Source organism: Microplitis mediator, chromosome 1, assembly GCF_029852145.1.
Source record: "Microplitis mediator isolate UGA2020A chromosome 1, iyMicMedi2.1, whole genome shotgun sequence".
In the NCBI taxonomy this organism is placed as follows: Eukaryota; Metazoa; Arthropoda; class Insecta; order Hymenoptera; family Braconidae; genus Microplitis; species Microplitis mediator.
This window is the reverse complement of record NC_079969.1, coordinates 11,321,077-11,335,813: the sequence shown is the minus strand read 5'-3', so window position 1 is coordinate 11,335,813 and position 14,737 is coordinate 11,321,077. Positions and strand designations below refer to the sequence as shown.

The 14,737-nt window shown below is 29.2% G+C and overlaps 1 protein-coding gene across 5 annotated transcripts in view; it reads right to left on the bottom strand.

The window, feature by feature from the left end:
• Window positions 1-14,737, bottom strand: part of LOC130674123 (probable G-protein coupled receptor B0563.6) — a 142,607-nt gene that overhangs the window by 111,844 nt on the left and 16,026 nt on the right. For 3 of the 5 annotated variants that reach the window (XM_057479384.1, XM_057479404.1, XM_057479409.1), the window contains exon 1: window positions 9,989-10,263. The exons of the other annotated variants lie outside the window; for them this stretch is intronic. The gene's annotated coding sequence lies outside the window, so the exon portion shown is untranslated. Of the gene's footprint in view, window positions 1-9,988; window positions 10,264-14,737 lie in introns of those variants that run through there. 5 annotated transcript variants of the gene reach the window in all.

Below are 14,737 nucleotides of genomic sequence, written 5' to 3'. Positions count from 1 at the left end.
AATAAAAGTTTTGTATCGAAACCTCACTATAAGGCTAACGACGACTACAACTTAAATCGAGATAAAATGTACATACATAAAAATTTTAGATTAAATACTTTATTTTCATAAAGAATACTTAAAATTTCGTGGTATCACATAATTAAGTAACAGATAAGAACGACAAAATTCGGTTTATTTATGGTGATATATAAAATAAATTCACTGAATAATAGAGTAGAGTTGAACTGAATACATAAATAAGACGCAAAATGGCCCCGAGCTAGTGTTATGACGAGTTCCTACTGTACATCAGTTTTGCGACTTCAATCATTTCAACAATAATAAATTGAAAAAAAATTTTTGTTTTTTTTTTTATTCTCAATTCAAGTGAAGTCTAATGGTAATTCAACATAACATATTAATGTCATACCTAGATGCTAACTCTTATCTCTGAGAATTGGATTTTCACCGCTACCCTACGGAGGATTCGAACCTAATACCTAATACACTTAACGCGTGAGAGACTGTGGGGGTTTACACACACACAATCAAACTCATGCATTCACACATTCACACCTAACTCACATACGTATCACATGCTAAATGTCTATACTTACTACACTACACTCACTATCATACTATACATATCATACAATAATACCAACTTGATGCTCCCGTACGGCAGATCAAGTTGGTAGTTTACACAATATACAATTGAGATATAAGCAAATACGCAAGCACGACGCTTAATTACTAAAAAGTACAATTTAATAAAGATAATAAGATTGTTATAATAATAATTGATAAATAAACAAAATTAATAATTGTGTTGAATATATATATGTGTCGAACCTTATTTAAGTAGTGGTAATTATCCCCACAAGACCAACGATAATACCACTACGCTACGGAACCTTTGAAAAATTAGAGTTCGACGCTCCTTTTAATGCTTTATTCTCATATTGAATTTTCATAGCTTATTAGTTTTAAAATATTTTACGAATATTTCCGAATAGGAATAATTTGAAAATATGTCAATATTCGTGAAAAAAAATTTTTTTAATATTTCTAAAAAAAAAATTTTTAGAATGCTTGTATTTTCAAAATCGTTTAGTGTTGATAAAATGTACAATTTACTGTGTACACGGAGAAAAAAATATAGCTCCTCGAACTATCTAAAGTATAGCAACTCGTAGATCCTTACCACAACAATATGTATACTTATGGTAACAATAACGTATCGTTCCTATAACTATCTATTATATAGCTGAGAGCCCTATACGACTTTCCGTAGTCGCCACCTCACACAGCACCACCTAACCTATTTAAGCATCCATTTTCGCGTCTATTTTGTGTATCGGGTCTAATTGTTGCTAGCAGACGCTTAATAAATAAATTACTTTATTTAATCAACATTATTTATTGATCATTTATTTATTAATGATAAAGATTTTTAAACGTCTCATATCATGATATATGCATTTGCAACGCACGTGACATCAAATAGGGCTCAGAACGATACGGTTTAGCTGTCAGAACGATACGGTATAGGTCTCAGAGCTATCTACCGTATTGTTGTCAGAACGATACAGTAGATCGTTGCAGTAACAATCTAGTAGATAACTTTTTCGTATCGTTACTGTAACTATACAGTATACTTCTCAGAACAATATTTTTTTCTCCGTGTACACTAGAGTAGGTCAAAAAAATCAATTATTTTTTTTGTTACAAGTGACACGGAAAAATGGGTTGCTAGACACCCTAAAAAAATTTCACCAAACATGAACTCTTAATTTCAATAGGAAGATGGTGCTCATCGCAGTTTTTTATTTTTTTCTCAGTCCAATAGAAAAAAATTCATACCTCATCATTAATTGATTGTACAGACAATTAAGCAGATCTGCTTGGATACACTTATACACGGAAAGAAAATTCTAGCAAAATTTACGATGTTAATATCGTAATCGTGGACTAGACTTTTATTAGCGTTAATTTTAAAATATCTTATTTCAAAATTTGCTATTTGGGTTATATTTTTTACTATTTAACATCGTAATTTTAACAAAGACTTTTAGGATTAAAAATTACTTCAAAAATTACAATAAAACATCGTAAAAAAAAGAAATAAAAATTACAATTCAAAAACTATATTTATTCCTTTATTTATCTTTCTATGTACTTTTGAGTAAAATAAATATTACAGTGCTGCCTCTGTTATAATACGATGTAAGCTATAAAAATTACGATGTTGTATCGTAATTTTTAAATATTAACAGCGTCCTCCGCAAGAGGCGCTCTCATGACTTATGAATGTTTATTCAAATCATTTATATAGACTTTAAAAACTATCTATAGTGTAGGCTCCTCGGTGGCTTTTTTGTTTGTTTGTTTGAAAAGTTAGTTTTTATTTATCTCAAAACATTACATAATATCCCGGGAAAAAATGATTTTGCCTAATTATATATAATTATATATAAGACCTTATATATAATTAGATCTAAAAATTGGCCAGGTCTAATTATATATAATTCATATATAATTATATATAGGTTATATATGATTATATATAATACGTTATATATAATTAGATCTGAAAATTGGCCAGGTCTAATTATATATAATCATATATAAGTTATATATACTCATATATAATTAGATATGATTATGTATAATACATATATATCATATTTTATATATAATTAGATCCGAAAATTAGGCGGGTTTAATCATATATATGATTATGTGTAATTTATGTACAATTACGTATGTTCATGTACGATTAATATTGAAGTATTCAGAGGGAAGTTTATTTTTTAATTATACGTTTGCAATTATTCATAACAAATTATATTTCCCTCAAAATATAAATACAGAGTATAATTAACGACTGTGCTACTACATATATTTATTTTTGTTATATAACATTTTATTATGTATTTATAGATAGATAATATAATCATGTCATTAGAGTATTAGTACTTACAAACGTAAATTACTAGAGTCATTTTTACTAATATATTAAAGAAATTAAATATATTCTATAAATAAAATATTAACTTATATATATATATAAATAATTAATTTATATTTGATTATATATAAATCTAAAGATCTAAAATATAATAAAAATTACTATATATGGGTCTATATAGGTCAGGTCTAATCAGATCTAATCATATATAGACCTATGTATAACTATATATAGGTATATACTATTATATATACTATTATATATATTCCATATACAATCATATATAATTAGGCAAAATAATTTTGTCCCGGGATATAATTAGATCTAATTATATATAAGGCTATATATACTTATATATAGGTCTATATATAATCATATATAATTAGGCAAAATCATTTTTTTCCCGGTATAATTAGGTCTAATTATATATAAGGCTATATATACTTATATATAGGTCTATATATAACCATATATATTCTATATATAATCATATATAATTAGGCAAAATCATTTTTTTCCCGGTATAATTAGGTCTAATTATATATAAGGCTATATATACTTATATATAGGTCTATATATAACCATATATATTCTATATATAATCATATATAATTAGGCAAAATCATTATTTTCCCGGTATAATTAGGTCTAATTATATATAAGGCTATATATACTTATATATAGGTCTATATATAACCATATATAATTATATATAATACCATATATAATTATATATATTCCATATATAATCATATATAATTATATATAATTAGGCAAAATCATTTTTTCCCGGGATATTAAAGTATAAAAATTACAAGAAAAGACTTAATCAATATTTAAACGTGTTTGGTGGTTAGCTACCGTAGATAGATCTCGCCACCATACCATACTAACATTATTATAAATATATTGGAGTTTTAAATAACAAATCTTGAATAAATTGCTAAAGGTTACAGCAAATCAACACTTTTGGTAATAAGATGTCAAAAATATAGAGCACTGAAAAAAAAACATCTGATTAGTTTATGGGAGGGGAGGACAGGAAGGACTGGGAGTTAGGGCTGGTGGAGGGCTCCTCGGTGGCCGAGTGGTCCAAGGCGTCGGACACTTCGCACTCGAAAGGAATTGGGTTCGAATCCAACGTCCGAACAATTATTATTTTATTTTTTTATTTAAAATTTCTCTTCAAATTTTACGATATTCACATCGTAATTTATATTAAAGAGCTTAACAGGGGTTCGCACTTTTCTCTCTATTACACTCAAGTCTATGAACAGTACTATCTTTGTTGCACTTGTACAGTAAATGGAAACTTCGGCCGAGTTTTTCTCTTAAACAAACGAATATTATGAATCAATTAAAGCGCACTTCGCTAGATTAGACAGTAATGCATCAAAGTGCGGTCTGTGTTTTGTATTGAGAGATTTTGTTTCTGAAAAAAACCCAGCCGAAAATATCTGATAACCCCTGTTAAGGCTTCGTATTATTTGTCTGAAGTATTATTTCTTAAATGAAATTTCCAACGCTACATCGTAAAAATTATGATTTTGAAAGTCTAGTCCACCACTACAATAAGCAATATGACAGATTACGATATTATTATCGTAAATTTAATTAGAATTTTTTTTCCGTGTATATTCGTGGATATAGTGAGATCTATTTGGATCTCTTTGGACGTTTTGAGATCTGTTAGGATCTCATTGGATATTTTAAGATCTGTTTGGCTATACTTAAATATAATGAGATCTCTTTGGATATTGTCAGATCTGTTTGGATCCGCTTGGATCGCGCCAAAATTTGGATCCAAACATATCTGACTGTTTGGATCCAATCATAAACGCTTGGATCTAAACATTTTTTATCGGCTACTTATCCCTTTATAGTTACCATGACTATGCACTTTTCTTTCAGTGCATTTTGATAACAATGTACGACCATTCTTTCCTTGTCATGCATGATAATGTCCTACTAAGTATGATTTGGCAGTCATCATGTATAGTCAGATACAGTTCTTTATTATTATTGCTGCTTCTTCATGTGTAATCATACATGATCTGGTATGACCATGCCTGAATCATGTATGCTATTTTTTCCCCATAATGGCTCTAATTGAAAGTGTAAAATGGTTTTTCTGTTAATAAATCAAGTAAAAACTATGTATCAACATGTTGCGTGTTGGACTTTATTTGTGCCAAAGTCGTTAAATATTGAATAATAATTTATGATTGATTAATTTTTTTCTTATTAATGAATCAAAATTTAAATTTTTCAGTAAATATTTAATATAGTAGGGGAAGGGGGGGGGGGGGGGGGCAAAACGGGGTAGGGTAGGCAAAACGGGGTACCCCCTAAATTTGATAAAAAAAAATTTTATATTTTAAATGGTTTTTAAACATTCCAAAATCACTTCTGTAAATATAATTAAACGTTACTTTGAATTTTTTTCGGTAAACTTTTTCAAAAATCAATTGTCAGTTGAAAAATATTAATGACGTTTGTTTTATAACAAAAACTATTAAAAATTTTCTTTCTTCTTTTGTATCCAATAAACATGTAAAATATAATTTTTCTTCCGGTAAATTACTTACAAAAAAATTCAACTTAATCAAATTCGTTCAAAATCCAGAAATTTTTTTTATTACCTTTTTTAGGGGGTACCCCACTTTGCCCGCAGAAATGAAAAATTTTTTTTTTCAACGGTAACTGAAAATTTCTTCTATTTACTTTGAATATCATTAAAAAAAAAAAGATTTAGCGTATTTGAGTCCTCGAAAACTTGGTATTTCCTTAAGTACCCCCTTTTGCCCCTCCCTCCTCTATATTACACACCTAGGGCAGTAAAGTAAGAAATGTCTCAGAACTCATGTAATTGTTGGCCGAGGCGAAGCCGAGGTCAACAAACATGTGATCTGAGGCTCTCTTATTTACTGTCCAAGGAGTGTATGCTATTTTATTCATCGCAGGCCTGATTTGCGCGCTTTATGACATCTGCGTTGCGAACCCTAAACAGCTGTTTATCGACCGGTTCAAAGAAGTTGAGTAAAATCAAAATAAATGTCCTCGACTTCCACCGGCGTTTTGAAAAGTGAGTGTTGAAATGACGTTTCACCACGCTTCTCAAGATTTTTACTGAGTTCCATCTATTAAACATCGAGGGAACTCGTTGAACGACTTTAAGTTTTCTGTCAAAATCCATGTTGAACGGCTAGTACACTAAATCTGGTTACTTCAATTCATCATATGGGGAGTAGGTTATACCGTGTGGTTGTGCTGTATTTATTTTGATAATAAATATTGAAATTAATAATTAAAACATCGGAGTAAATTTTAAATCAATTAAATATGAATTCTGAATTTTAAAGCCGATGGTTTGTTCCAATTTTGTGAGTGCACCGTGTCGCTAAACAGCCACGGACTTCGCTTCGCAGATTGCATTAATCGCGTTAATCAGGCAATTGTTGAATAAAACATAGTGCACAGTAGGAATCTCAGATAGTCTTTATCCGGCAAGCACAATGATTTCAGCACACGTCTCCAGGCCACGTACACGGTATATAATTATATAGAATTGTATATAATTTGTATAAAATTGTATATAATTATATAGACTTGTATACATTTTGTATAGAATTGTATACAATTTTTATACAGTGGTATACAATTGGATCGGGCCATTTTTTGTATATAATTTTATACAATTGTATAAAATCTTTTTTCATCGGGAGACTTTATAATTGTAAATTTATGAAATTTAATTAATGCAAAGTCGTGGTGAGAACGTTGAGTCGTTCGTAAGAATTAAAAATAGTTATTCTTACAAATAGTCATCTCAACTCTACTTTTCTAAAACGGTTAACAATATCATATTAATTAATGATACTGTAGGCGGCAGTGAAGGTCTTATGTAACTATTATTTACTACTTAAAAAAAAAAAACATTTTTTTCTTTTAGTATACGAAAATTATAATGCTGGCATCATAAAATTTATTGACAGCACTGGTTTCTTAGATTAAAATAATTCATTTGAAATTAATGGAATAATAAATCGACTCAATACCGAGTCAAAATTGTTCCTTAGCAAACTGTCCTTATACTGGTATACAATTTAATCCATTTTAGTGTAATCAAAAGAGTGTAATTTTAACACGATGTAATCTACTTTTTTTACACTAATCCGTGTTACTCGTTGTTATTTTGATTAATGAGCAACAAACGATCATTGAATATTTATAACTACGTACTCAATATAGTTATTGGCGTAACTAGTAGGGTAAGTGATTCATAATGTGTCAGCGCGATGCGTTTAGCACGAGTCGCAGGTGCGCAGGCACGAGCGAAGCGAGTGCATACTGCGCACCGGAGACGAGTGCTAAACACATCGCGAGTGACGGATTATGACTTACCCTACATGTTGCGCCCATAGTTTTATTCAACTCATATGCGCTATTCACGTTTTATTAATCGCCTAAAAAGCGAAGTCTCAATAGCTGTTTAGTGACATGGTGAAAAAAAAAAACATTCGGCATCACAACTTTGGCTACTCAATGGGTAACAACAGGGAATTGTAATTACCCCATATTCAGTAAGAGCTTGAAAGATAGTTACGTTTATTTTCATTACGTCACAATGGCCGGGATAGTAGACATCTTTATTGCGTTTTGACAAATAATTTCTCACCAGTCGGTAAACGGCCATTTAGGGTTCGCATTTTAGGCATGATAAAACGTGAATAGCGCGCATGAGTTGAATAATAGCTATTTTCGATACGTAGGATTAAAAAGAGGGTTTGCGGCATGCTTGGATTGGCGACACAAGTCTTGGGTTATGCCGCATTCTCAACGAGAACGAGTACATACATCTTTCTCGCACGAGCGAAGCGAGTGCGAGAGAGATGTAGGTACGAGTTCTCGTTGTGAATGTAACATATCCCTAGACGAGTGTTGACAATACATGCATACCGTATCCCTCTTTTTAATCCTTTGTATCGAACAATATTTTTTATAACGACTGCCTTTAAAGTTTAATCGAGAGGAATTCAATCATTTAAAGAATAAAAAATTACCTTCTAAATATAAACAATTGTACAAGTGTAAATAATAACAATCTATTCATGTTTTATTTTTCAATTGAATTCTATTAATTAGTTTATTAATTTTATTAATTAAAATCTCTGACTGTTTTTAATAGTGTGAAAATTTTTATTGAACGATTATTAATATGATAATAATATTATTTTCACAATACAAACACACAAGTTATGATATTCAATAAGAATAAGAAACATATGATCACTATGCAGGTTTCCAATTGTCGTCTTTCTATTTGCGCATGTGCGAATTTCAGGATAAATGCGACAGTAGGAGTATATGGAGAAAAAAGTATCACTATCTTTTTCTAACTCGAGTGAACGACGGTTGCTAGGTAATTTGTATACATTTCCTATAGGCAATTACTTTTCAGCACAGTAAAATCATGCTGAAAAGTCCAACAGCTGATTTTTCGACATCGTTCTATAGTTTCGTCGAGCTATCGAGAGAAAGACCTATTTTACTCGCGCCACACGACGCTCGAATATTGAACTTTAAAGGCAGCAGTTATAAAAAAATTTTTAATTCACACCGCCTAAATGTAACACTATATTTGGTGTAATTTTCACACCGAAATTTTTACACCAACCCATTCACACTACACCGGGTCCAAAAATTTTTTTACGGTGTACTAAATAACAATTCTTATAAATTACAAAACTTAGTTCTTGAAATACGACTTTAATTTTTTTTTTTATACTAGACTACGAATATTATAAATGTAAATCACACTAATTCAAAAAAAAAAATGAACTTTTTTAAGTACGGTATATGCTAGGGTAAAAATGTTTTTGTTTTTTTCTATTAATTAATAAAGCTTTTGAGAGTCATTTCTCTCTGTGTAGTACAGCAATAACAAGTATCTTATAGAAAATATTTTACGGATATTTTATTTACAATCACTGAAACAAAGAGTTTAATTCATTAGCATATCAAATCGTCTCATCGTTACTCTAAAATTTTAGGTAATTTTGCCCATAAAATTCTTTACCTAGATCTCACGAGATCAGCAGAATTCGAATACTTATGATTTATTGGTTATTTTTTATTTATTTTTTACAATTTATTATGAGATCTACAGAAATCTAAAGCATTTCTTCTTAAGTAAATATAATTGAATACTTTTGTTCGTAATTCACCATCGCTAACAAGCCGGTTTCTTTGATTTATTAATTACATTATATAGTTCACTGCAATAATTATCAGAAAAACATGAATTGGTCACAAGAGAGCTGACGTCTCATAAAGGGCACTCTATTACTGACTATATCTTTGGTAATTTAATGTCACATTAGATCCATTTTTATAATTGATACTTCTTTATCTCGTATATTAATTATTATTATGTACTGAAATTTTTTACAATTTTAAAATACCATTTCTAACTGAAAAATAAATTTCATAAGTCATTTTTACAAAAGAGAATAATAATATTTCTGAGATCATCAACAACTGAATTAACTTTTTTTTTAGTTCTTATATTTATTTATGAATGGTTGTTATATTTTTAATTATTATCTTTCGTCAAGAATGTAATGTTTTTTTTAACTGATCATATGAACCACTTTTAACAGAATTTCTAAAAACTTCAATAATGAATTTTATATTTTTTTTTTTGTCACATTTTGTTCACCAAACAGCTTCGATATGCGAAAAACTTGCCATTAAGATGTAATAAATGAGTATAAGCAAATCAAAACGACAAAATAAAATATTTTTCTGAACCTAAAAGTCACAGAAAATTCACAAGAAAATGAAATATTCATAGAATATTAGTATTCTATCGACAATTCGCTATGATTGTTTTAAAAGCTCAAAAACAAAATTCAACTTAGAAATGACACTTGATACAAAAATTAATCAAATAAGAAAATTTCAAAAAAATCATTACAAAATAACTGCATAAAATGAATTTTTCTCTTATTAATTTAAATCAATTGATTTTACCTTTTTCTTGATTGTTGTTTTGATTAAGTGGGTTTTAAGTTAATAATATAAAAACACATGTTACTGATTTTACGACTTCATTCGTTAAACAAAAATTTCAGAATTAACAAATTTTTAAACCATTATCTTTTTATACGTATTTCAATAAAAATGTTAATTTAATACTGAAAAAATGTTAATTTTAAGAATAAACGTGACCCTATTTCGTCAAAATATGATATTGAAATTTTATTCTCTTGTTTTATTTCACAGCACACTCCAGTTGCTGCTCTTATGTCGCGTCGCGGCGCCAACTAGTAGCATTCGCGTCACTGCCAATTCTACCACCACCCGGAGAAAACGGTGAGTTAGCGCAAAGGAAAGGAGGAGAAGCTTTTGTGGACATCATACAGCTAAAGTTGAGATTTCAAGATAACAGCAGAAAAAGTCATACGAATCATAAATTCAGCTTGATACGTGCTTTTTACATTTTGTCTTTTTGGTAAATAGTTAAAGATTTTACATTTTAAGAAAATGGTGACTACATTTATCGAATGTTTAAATAGAGTCATAGGAAGTCAATCCGTTAGGAATAAAAATCGTTTTTCTCAGATTTTACCTCTTAGAAAGCCAGTTCGGTATTCTAAGCTGCTGTTAAATACTGTAACTTATCTAGAGCCGCGGGATTTTCGAAATCATTGGCAAATTGAATTTGTTTCATTACGAAATTCAAATTATAAAGAAAGTTTACCATAATTCGATCGCTATTATTTATCGAAAATAATCACATGCAATTATTCTATGATTATCTACGATCAAAAAGATTTTCCACGATCTATAATTATTATTTATAATATGAACCAACTAGTAATACGTATTAATCAGTTATTACTTAATTTATATTTTTATGAACGAAACAGTTTTTCAAGTTTACTATAGATTACTTAAAATACAAGATTATAAACAAACGCAAAATATTAAGGAACAATTGAAGCTTAGAAGCTTTTTAGTAATTTTTGGAATATTGAATCTTTGTAAAAAACTATCGTATCGAGATTTCAAAAAGAGCATTTTGAAGATTGAAATCTCTAGTTTCAAGATCTTCTAATAATAATTTTTCTAGAGCTACGGCTATTACACTATCATGCACAGAAAAAAAAGGTTGACTTGGCCCAATGGCTAAAATTAGCAAAAATGTAAAAAAAAATCAAAGAAAAATTAAAAAGTGAGTCTCGTTCTTTTGTATTCGAAATTTTTTGGAAGTTTTTTTTTTTGTCTTTTCTTTGCATCTGCTGAGTAACCAACGCAAAAATTTAAGAAAAGTCGAAAAAAATTATTTTTTCGTTTTGATTATGATTACACAATTGAAGGAACAAAACTTGTTTCTATAATTGTTTTGCAAAACTTTGATCAATCCACCCGAAAAACGGTTCAGTATACGGAAAGAACGAGATTGGACTGGGTACAATGTCGGATGGTACTGAGTCCCATCTGGTGTGAAAAAAATTTACACATTGGACCTGCTACAATCTACATTGTAGTGGCTACAATGTACATTTAACTCAGTCCAATCTGAGATTGTACTCAGTTCCATCCAAGATGGGGCTGCGTAACATGGGACTGAGTCGAATCCCGCGTGGTGGTGGCTACGATCTTACATTGTAGTCAGTCCAATCTATAGGATGGTAACCAGTCCTATGTTACCGATGGGACCTATTTAAATCTAACATTTATTCAGTTACCATGCTACATTTAACTGACTACAATGTAGGATGGGACTCAGTACCATCTCACATTTATAAATTTAATGCCGTTAAAGGTTACTTTATTTGAATTTACATAGTTTTATTTTTCAGTGCAGTACAAGTGTTCATGTTCATTTGCATATTTTCATCTTTTTTAATTTATATGTGTTTATTATTAGAGTAAATTATTTTCAATTTTTATTCTTTTAATTTTTAAAAGGTAAGTTGCTAAAAGTATCAAATTTTAAACAATTTAATAACGTTTTACATTATCTCAAACACTTTGTCTTCAAACTAACTATTCTTTTTTTTTATTTATTTAATTTATTTTGTATGACGATTAAAATAATTAATGATACTGAAGTTAGCCGACGTCTAATAATTTTTGGATTTTTTTTTAAGCGAGAAATTATGAAAGAAAAAATATTTCCAAAAATTGCACTTATAGTCTTTTAAATTTTCTACATGTGCATATTTTTAGTTTTTTTTTTTTTTTTATTCAAATTTAATTGTTCAAAAAAAATCAAAAAATTTTTAATTGTCTGCTAAATTCAGGATCGTAAATAATTAAGCATATTTTAAATATTAAAAAAGGTTATGCACAATAAAAGTTTAAAACTTTCTCAATTTTTATTTACTAAGTATAGTTTGAATTTTTATGAATTTAATATATTAAATTAATATATTATATATATTTTATGAATTTAATATATCAAATTAATATATTAAATTCATAAAAATTCAAACTATACTTAGTAAATAAAAATTGAGAAAGTTTTAAACTTTTATTGTGCATAACCTTTTTTAATATTTAAAATATGCTTAATTATTTACGATCCTGAATTTAGCAGACAATTAAAAATTTTTTGATTTTTTTTGAACAATTAAATTTGAATAAAAAAAAAAAAAAAACTAAAAATATGCACATGTAGAAAATTTAAAAGACTATAAGTGCAATTTTTGGAAATATTTTTTCTTTCATAATTTCTCGCTTAAAAAAAAATCCAAAAATTATTAGACGTCGGCTAACTTCAGTATCATTAATTATTTTAATCGTCATACAAAATAAATTAAATAAATAAAAAAAAAGAATAGTTAGTTTGAAGACAAAGTGTTTGAGATAATGTAAAACGTTATTAAATTGTTTAAAATTTGATACTTTTAGCAACTTACCTTTTAAAAATTAAAAGAATAAAAATTGAAAATAATTTACTCTAATAATAAACACATATAAATTAAAAAAGATGAAAATATGCAAATGAACATGAACACTTGTACTGCACTGAAAAATAAAACTATGTAAATTCAAATAAAGTAACCTTTAACGGCATTAAATTTATAAATGTGAGATGGTACTGAGTCCCATCCTACATTGTAGTCAGTTAAATGTAGCATGGTAACTGAATAAATGTTAGATTTAAATAGGTCCCATCGGTAACATAGGACTGGTTACCATCCTATAGATTGGACTGACTACAATGTAAGATCGTAGCCACCACCACGCGGGATTCGACTCAGTCCCATGTTACGCAGCCCCATCTTGGATGGAACTGAGTACAATCTCAGATTGGACTGAGTTAAATGTACATTGTAGCCACTACAATGTAGATTGTAGCAGGTCCAATGTGTAAATTTTTTTCACACCAGATGGGACTCAGTACCATCCGACATTGTACCCAGTCCAATCTCGTTCTTTCCGTGTAGATCAATTCAAAAATTTGCAGGGTTTTTGGGAGTACATTAAGCTTGAAAAGTATCTGGCAACATTATTTTTTTATCAATATTTACAAAGTAGCAGTTGATTTACTAAAAAACCAAAAAAAGTTATTTTTTTGTACTTACTTCTAATGGGTGTTAAAAATAAAAAAATTTTTTTTTTTTTTCAAAAAATGATGAGAGGGTCTTGTAGGGAAATCATAGCGGGTACAACAAAAAAAAAAATTTTGGAAAAAAAAAATTTTTCAAAATTTTTTTTTTAAATTTTTTTCTACAACCAATCATTTTGATCAAGGAAATGAAGGTTATCGGAAAAAAAAACATTTTCAAATCGAAAAAATGAACAAAAACCGAGAAACTACCAATTATGGTGATTTTTGACAAAATCGATAAATTTAAAGCTTCGGGGCACTAAGAAAGAAAAATCGCAGCGATTTGAAAATATTAGGGTTTTTTCAGGACACTTTGAGGTTGAAAAAAAGACGAAAATATCCTTTGTTCATCGGTTATATCCAAAGTTATAGCAAGATTTCCGAATATCCTTAAATTTGTGAATTTTGACCTGTTTTTTACTAAACAATATCGCTTTAAAAAAAATTTTTCTATAAAATGCCACTAGTTTTGCCTTATAGAGAATGTTTTCCAGTTTTCAGAACCCTGCTTCCATTCTCTGTACGACCAATACATCCGGAGTTATTGATTATCAAAGCCAAAATGGACTTTTTTGCTTTGATCAATGATAACTCGGCGCCAAATCGTCGTAGAGACTTTTCCAGGCCGCCAAATTAAAAGGCATAAAATTTCCTAGAAAAGTTATACGGTCGGATTATTCAAAAAAATTTATTGACGCCCATAGAGGTATTGAAAGACCAGCAAAAATTTTGAAATTTTTTTTTCGTTGGTTTTCTTATGATTACTCCGGAACCGCACATGATAAAAAATTTTGAGGTCTAGATCTGAAAACTAGAAACTTGAGACTACAATTTGCTTTTTTTACTTTTCTTATACGATCATTTTTCACCGAGTTACAGCATGTTGAAAATCACCTAAAAATTTCGGATTTTTTTTCTATCCCTTAATTTTTGTGGCCAGTGTATTTTGTTGTGTTGCGGCAAATAAGCGTAGACGTTTGAACCAACAGCAACTGCGCTCACGGCTTAACGCAAAAATTCTCTTGGGAAAGCTAACTGTACTATACTAAAGTGGCGGTAGTGTAGACTCTACATTCCCATACAAAGTCGCCGAGCTTCGAAATTTTCCCATAAATCGGCCGATGCCTAGTTTGCAATAATTGGCAAATAAATGGCTA